Genomic DNA, 5,903 nt, shown 5'->3' with positions numbered 1-5,903 from the left:
CACCACAAGGTGACTCCTTTAAGCCTGTAGGTAACTATACTTCCCCACCTTCCATTTCTTTTCATTCCACCATGGAACCCTGAAAAAGGAACAACAAGAAGTCTTAGAAAGCAGAGGTCTCAAGTACTAACTGGCAGCCGTTTGAAGATGGCAGGTAAGTCTGGTCCTAAAGGCTGTGTCCAGCAGAAGACAATTCCACAGGAATCTGAGCTCTAAGGCCTGGGGGCAGCAGGTGCTGTGGACAAGCTCACTGCTGGGAGTTGGTGTGCAGGACCCATTGGAGGATCTTGTGGCAGCACAGACCCTGCACAGTGTTGTCATAGATGATGTTCACACTGGGGTGGAGGGGTTGCTGCAGCATTGCGGTTCCTCCACAGGCAATCAGTCCATCAACCACACACAGCAGTTTAAGAGTGGCAGTAGCAGCTTCAGCACAACCCAGGACTGAGTGTGAGTCCACAGGTGACTTGCCGCGATGGGAGCCAAACTTGGATTTGGTGACCTCATGTGCTTCCTCCTTGGGTTCCTTCTCCTGCTCCCACATGAAAGCTTTGAGAGCATCATACTCCTTTCCCTGATGCTCCTTCTCTGGTGCCTTTTCCTGCTTCTGCAGTTCGGACTCCTGAGCTTCCTTAGCTCTCTGTTTGGCTTCATGCCTGTCTCTCCTGATCTTCCTGCACAGCCTTCATATGCTGTGACACCTTGTTTACACACTGCTCACACTGCCTCTCATCCAACAGTCATTGGCCACTGTGGCCAGGATAGGGTTGAAAAGGATGTCATTCAGGTCCAGCCCTTTCAGGTTCTTGAGTTGTGCAACTCTGACAGGCAGGGTGACCAGCCTGTTGTTGAGCATATCCAGGTGTTGGAGGTGGACCAGATGGTCAGAGTCAGCCAGCAGCTGCAGCTTGTTCTCACTGTAGTCCAGCTTCAGTAGGTGTGTGAGGCCACTACTCATTTTATGGCAGGACAGATCCAGTACAGTGGCCTTTGGAAATGCAGCCTGCTATTGACCAGGACCTCATTCAGGTTCCTGAGGCTCAGGTCCAGTTCCTTGCCATCCAGCTTGTTGCAAAGTTTCCTGTCCTTGCTACAGGCATTGTCCTTGGTCACGGTGATGCTGACTGAACTGACCCCGGCTATGGGGGATTGTCCAGCAGGTGAGTGAGACTGAAAGCATGACACTCAGCAGATGTGCATCCAACTGACCACCTCCTGAGCCCTCTACCACAATTGCCTCTGGGAGACCACTGGGAGTCTCCAGCCAGAGGCACTCCTAGACCCAGGCCCGTTCTTACCAGTGCAGCCAATGAATCCCATTTATTTATTTGTTTACTTACTTTATTTATTCTATTAATTATACATGACAGCAGAATACATTTTGACTCATTGTACACAAATGGAGCACAACTTTTCATTTCTCTGATAGTACATAATGTAGAGATACACCATTTGTTCAATCATACATGTACATAGAGTAATAATGTCCATCTCATTCCAACATTTTCCCATTCCCATACCTTCTCCCCTTCCCCCTCTCCCCTCTGCCCAATCTAAAATTCCTCCATTCTCCACAAATCAGAGAAAACATTTGGCCTTCTTTTGTTGATGGTTTTGGTTTATCTTGCTTAGATGATATTCTCTAACTCCATCCATTTACTTCAAATGCCATAATTCTATTCTTCTTTAAGGTGGAGTAATATTCCATTGTGTAATCCACTCTTGAGGGTCTCACCTCTCAACACTGCTGCATTGTTTCTACCACATAATATTTGGGGGATACATTTAAACCGTAGTACACACTATCAACCTCCCACACCATATTAGGTCCTTTTGTAATTCATTAATCAACAATGATATCATTCAGAGTTTCTACTTTACATATGGTTCTCTTTGGCTTTTGGAATTGTACTTTATATAATTTTGGACAGAAATGTAATGATGTGTTCACCCTCATAGTATCATACAGAAGAGATGAACTGAATTAAAAATTCTGTCTGTTTCATGACAACTGAAATTTTTACTTTTTTCAACAGTTTTTGAATTTTCTGGAAAGTCATACGGTTGCAAACACATAAATTTTCATACTGACTTGTTTATTTGGTATTAAATTTTGAGTTCCCTCTATATGTTTCCATGGCTTATCATTTCAATTTTTTTTAGTAAAAAAAAATATTTTATTGTGTAATTGTCCATCATTTATTGTTCATCAACTATAGTGGTTAATTTAAATTGTCAACTGGATTAGATTAAGAGATGTCAATGATTAAGAGGTTTCTGGGTGTGTGAATGAAGGCCTGTCTAGGAATGACTGGAATGTGGCATAGTGAACTGAAGTGGAGACCCTTCCTAAGCATGGGCAGCATCATCCAATAGAATGATGGGTTGGAGGAATAAACATTGGAAGAACAGAGAAGCATATGCAGATGCAAGCTCAACTCTTCTTGAAAGGGTTCTTGATTGTTGCTTAAATCATCTGACCATATTGGACACTTGCTTCTTCACTCTTCCAAAGTGGACTCTTCCACTGTTTCTCCAGGTAGTTTCCAGAATCCTTGATATTGGACTAGGGTAGCACTGTTGATCCCTCTTGTTCTGGGACTTCTGCCTCTTGGACTGCATAGCTACTGGTTCTTCAAGCTCTCCAGCCTACAGACAACCTTGGTGGACTATCTGGCTTTTGGTTGTGTAAGCCAATCTAATAAATCCCCCTTTTATAATCATACATCCTGTTGGTTCTGTTCCTCTAGAGAACCTTGACTAATACAGAGCATCATTGCTAACTGTGTGTTAAGAGCATGTTAGTACATGAGAAACTTTTAAATTGGGCAATGATATTTTTCTCTTTGGAGATCTCCTCCTGCACTCTTTCAGCAATACCACAAGTCTGGATTACATAGATTTGTGTCAAGTCTTCATGTTGGGTAGGGTTCATTGTCCAATTTTGTTATTCAAAATTTGCCCTCCTGGGCATGGTGCTATCCCTCCTGTGTCTTTGCCTCAGTATGTAAACTTGGTAATTAGTTGTTAACATCTATCAAATCAGGTCATAAATATTTGGATTGTATAAAACATAGACCTGGGAAGACCTGATCTTGATAATGTTGAGTCTTCCTGTGCATTAGCAGGGGTAAGTTTTCATTTACTTCCTTTTTTCATCAGAGCATTGTAGTTTCTCTCTTGGAGGTCTTGTACATATTTTGTTAAGGCAATACTCAAGTATTTCATTTTGGGACATACTAGAGTAAGTGCTGCTATTTTTATAACTTAAACTTTGGCTTGTGTATTGCTGGCATATAGGAAAGTCATTGATATTTGCACATTATTTTTTTGTATTTCAACTTCACACTGATAATTTATTGGTTCCAGAGTATTGTAGAAGTATTTGTGATTTCTGCATAGATGATGACAACTGCAAAGAAGGATGGCTTTATATCATCTATTTCTTCTAAACTTTCTATTTCTTGTCTTACTATTGAGTACAATGTTGAAGTGTTGAGAGAGAACATCCTTCCCTTCTTCCTGATTGTTATGGTTTAGATATGAGGTGTCCTGCACAATATCCTGTGTTAGATAGTGCAAGAATCTTTGGATATCGCGTCCCCTGCCCGCAGAGAAACACGAAACCGGATCAGGGCAAGTTCTTTATTTTCTGCAGTCTGCTTCTTCTGGCTGGCCAGCACTGGCCGCTCTTGCAAGCACCTTACATTACATACATCAACCAATCAGCTTATAGATCACGAGGGAAAAGCATGGACAGTAATGGAGCATAATAGTGTGGATATAGCAATCATGCAGTGTCCACGAGGACCCATGAACAATCACATTAACTTCCTCAAAATACGCCACTTGTTGGCAGAGAGTATTAGTCTGCTGGAGGTACCTGGTTTTGTTCTCAGCACTTCCTTGGCACCTTGCCAGGCGCCATATTGGCCACGCCGAAGGGCTGGGGGTCCGCGGCACCCCGACAGCTCCCCCTTTTTTATTTATTAAAAGAATGCTGGCTTGGGATCGTGCCTGTCTTAGGCGGAGTGGTCAACCATCGTCCTTACCCGTCATCGGATAACTGCAGAGCATGCTACAGCTCCTGTCTTAGGTCGGTACGCGGTTACCTCCTTCCTTACCCGTCGTTGACTACCGATCCAGCATGCTCAGCCAGACTTGAGGAGAGCTGCCAGCCTCTAAGGCCATCATGGCTTGATGGAAAATGATGCGATCTCTGGCATGAACTTGGCGTATACGCATGATAAAGCGTGTGAGGAAGATAATTGCAATGATCATAAACACACACAATGCTCCCATTCCTGCCCATTGCTTTACAAAACTGAAGGAAGAAGATAACCAATTTTGCATTTCAGATATAGGGGCTACATTAACTCTAGTAGAATTAAGGCTAACAATTTGTGATCTAAGAATGGCAGTAAGATTATCAAATTTATAAGACCAATTGGCACGTAGCTGAGTAGATATGATTTTAGACAAATTTGCTGCATAACTAAGATTATGATAAGCTACAGGTGTAATGCACAGTCCCGGCAGATGATAAATACACCCCACGCTTAACAGTTCTTGTAAAAGGTCCATTTGTTCTTGAAGTAAGTCCACACGCTGGTTCACCAAAAGTAGTCCTGCTTTTAGGTGTTGATCCACTGTTTGTTGAGTAGACAGAGCAGTAGCTGTCTGCTGGACCACATCATTAAGCTTAGTTGCTGACTGTACTGATGTCGTCAAGGCTACAGCTGCTGCGGCGGCTGCTGCTGCTGATGCAACTATGGTGGTAATGACTGCTACGGTGATTCCAAAGTCCCTCTTATTTCTGGAAAGCAATACTGGCAATTCATCATCTGTAACAGAAACTGGCATAGGCAGAAAAGTAGGAATTCGCATGATGACCGCTTGGGAGAAATTGGTAGCATTCCAACATTGAGAAAGGTAGCATCTAGATTGAGAGCAATTAAGATTTGTGCTATTAGTGTTAGTTAGTAAAAACATAAAAGGAGGGAACACACAGACTGGGGTGGACAAGAATGAAAGATTTTGAGTACAATTAGTAGTAGTCTAGGCTCCACTCTTGTCAATTCCAGTCCACTTCTTAGAAGTCCATTCGCATTGTCTGAAAGAACCTCCTTTAAGAGCAAAAAAGGGTTGTAAGTTAGTATATCCTGAAGTCGAGGTAAATAGCAACCAATTATCAAAGGGGTTAGTGCGCCTTCCGCCAAATTTGCCGTCATAATCATGAAAGTCATCAGTAGTGCGCTGAGAAGTAAAATTTGGTGTGAAGAAAAATCCATGTTGAACTGGGGCTGCTTGCTCAGCATCTTGACAACCTGTCCAGGTAGGAAGTGTGGAAAATTTTGGTTTACATGGAGGAAAAAGTCTAGGAGTTTTAAATCCATTAGTGGGAAGTGGTAATCTGTGAGGTATAAGTCCTGTAATCAAAGTGGCTGCCCCTTCCCTATATTCCATTGATGTGGTTATTTGTGTACCATTACCAAAGTGAACACCAAGCATATTATAGCCTTGGGGTAAATCATCAGGAGAATCCTTGGATGTAAAGAAACCCTGTACCTGCTTTTGGAGAACAATACAAGGGTTAAAGTCATTACTACTAATAGCATTATCTTCAGGTATATCAAAGCACAAGGTTCCAGGGAGGGAGAAAGTGGAAAAATTATATAGGTGAGTATCTGGATCAAAAGACGTAGTGGGTAATCCTGTAGCCGCCTTGGTGGTGAACAATGGAGGAAGTAAAGAGGAAGTATTAGTTAACGGTAAAGGATATGGCCAGGCTTTAACTATCGCCCATAATTCTCGTGTCTTCACCAGTGTCAACATCATCATTAGCAGGGCGCTTATCAGCACGATGTTCTTCATCATTACTTTGATGCACCAGTCTGGTCAAC

The 5,903-nt window shown here is 42.6% G+C and overlaps 1 pseudogene; it reads right to left on the bottom strand.

Annotated features, from left to right (window-relative positions):
- Positions 1–247: 247 nt before the first annotated feature.
- The window catches only part of LOC124959389 (leucine-rich repeat-containing protein 59-like), an 11,219-nt pseudogene continuing 5,563 nt past the window's right edge, over positions 248–5,903 (bottom strand).

The sequence above is a fragment of the Sciurus carolinensis genome, chromosome 11, assembly GCF_902686445.1.
Source record: "Sciurus carolinensis chromosome 11, mSciCar1.2, whole genome shotgun sequence".
In the NCBI taxonomy this organism is placed as follows: Eukaryota; Metazoa; Chordata; class Mammalia; order Rodentia; family Sciuridae; genus Sciurus; species Sciurus carolinensis.
This window is presented reverse-complemented; position numbering and strand designations above follow the sequence as displayed.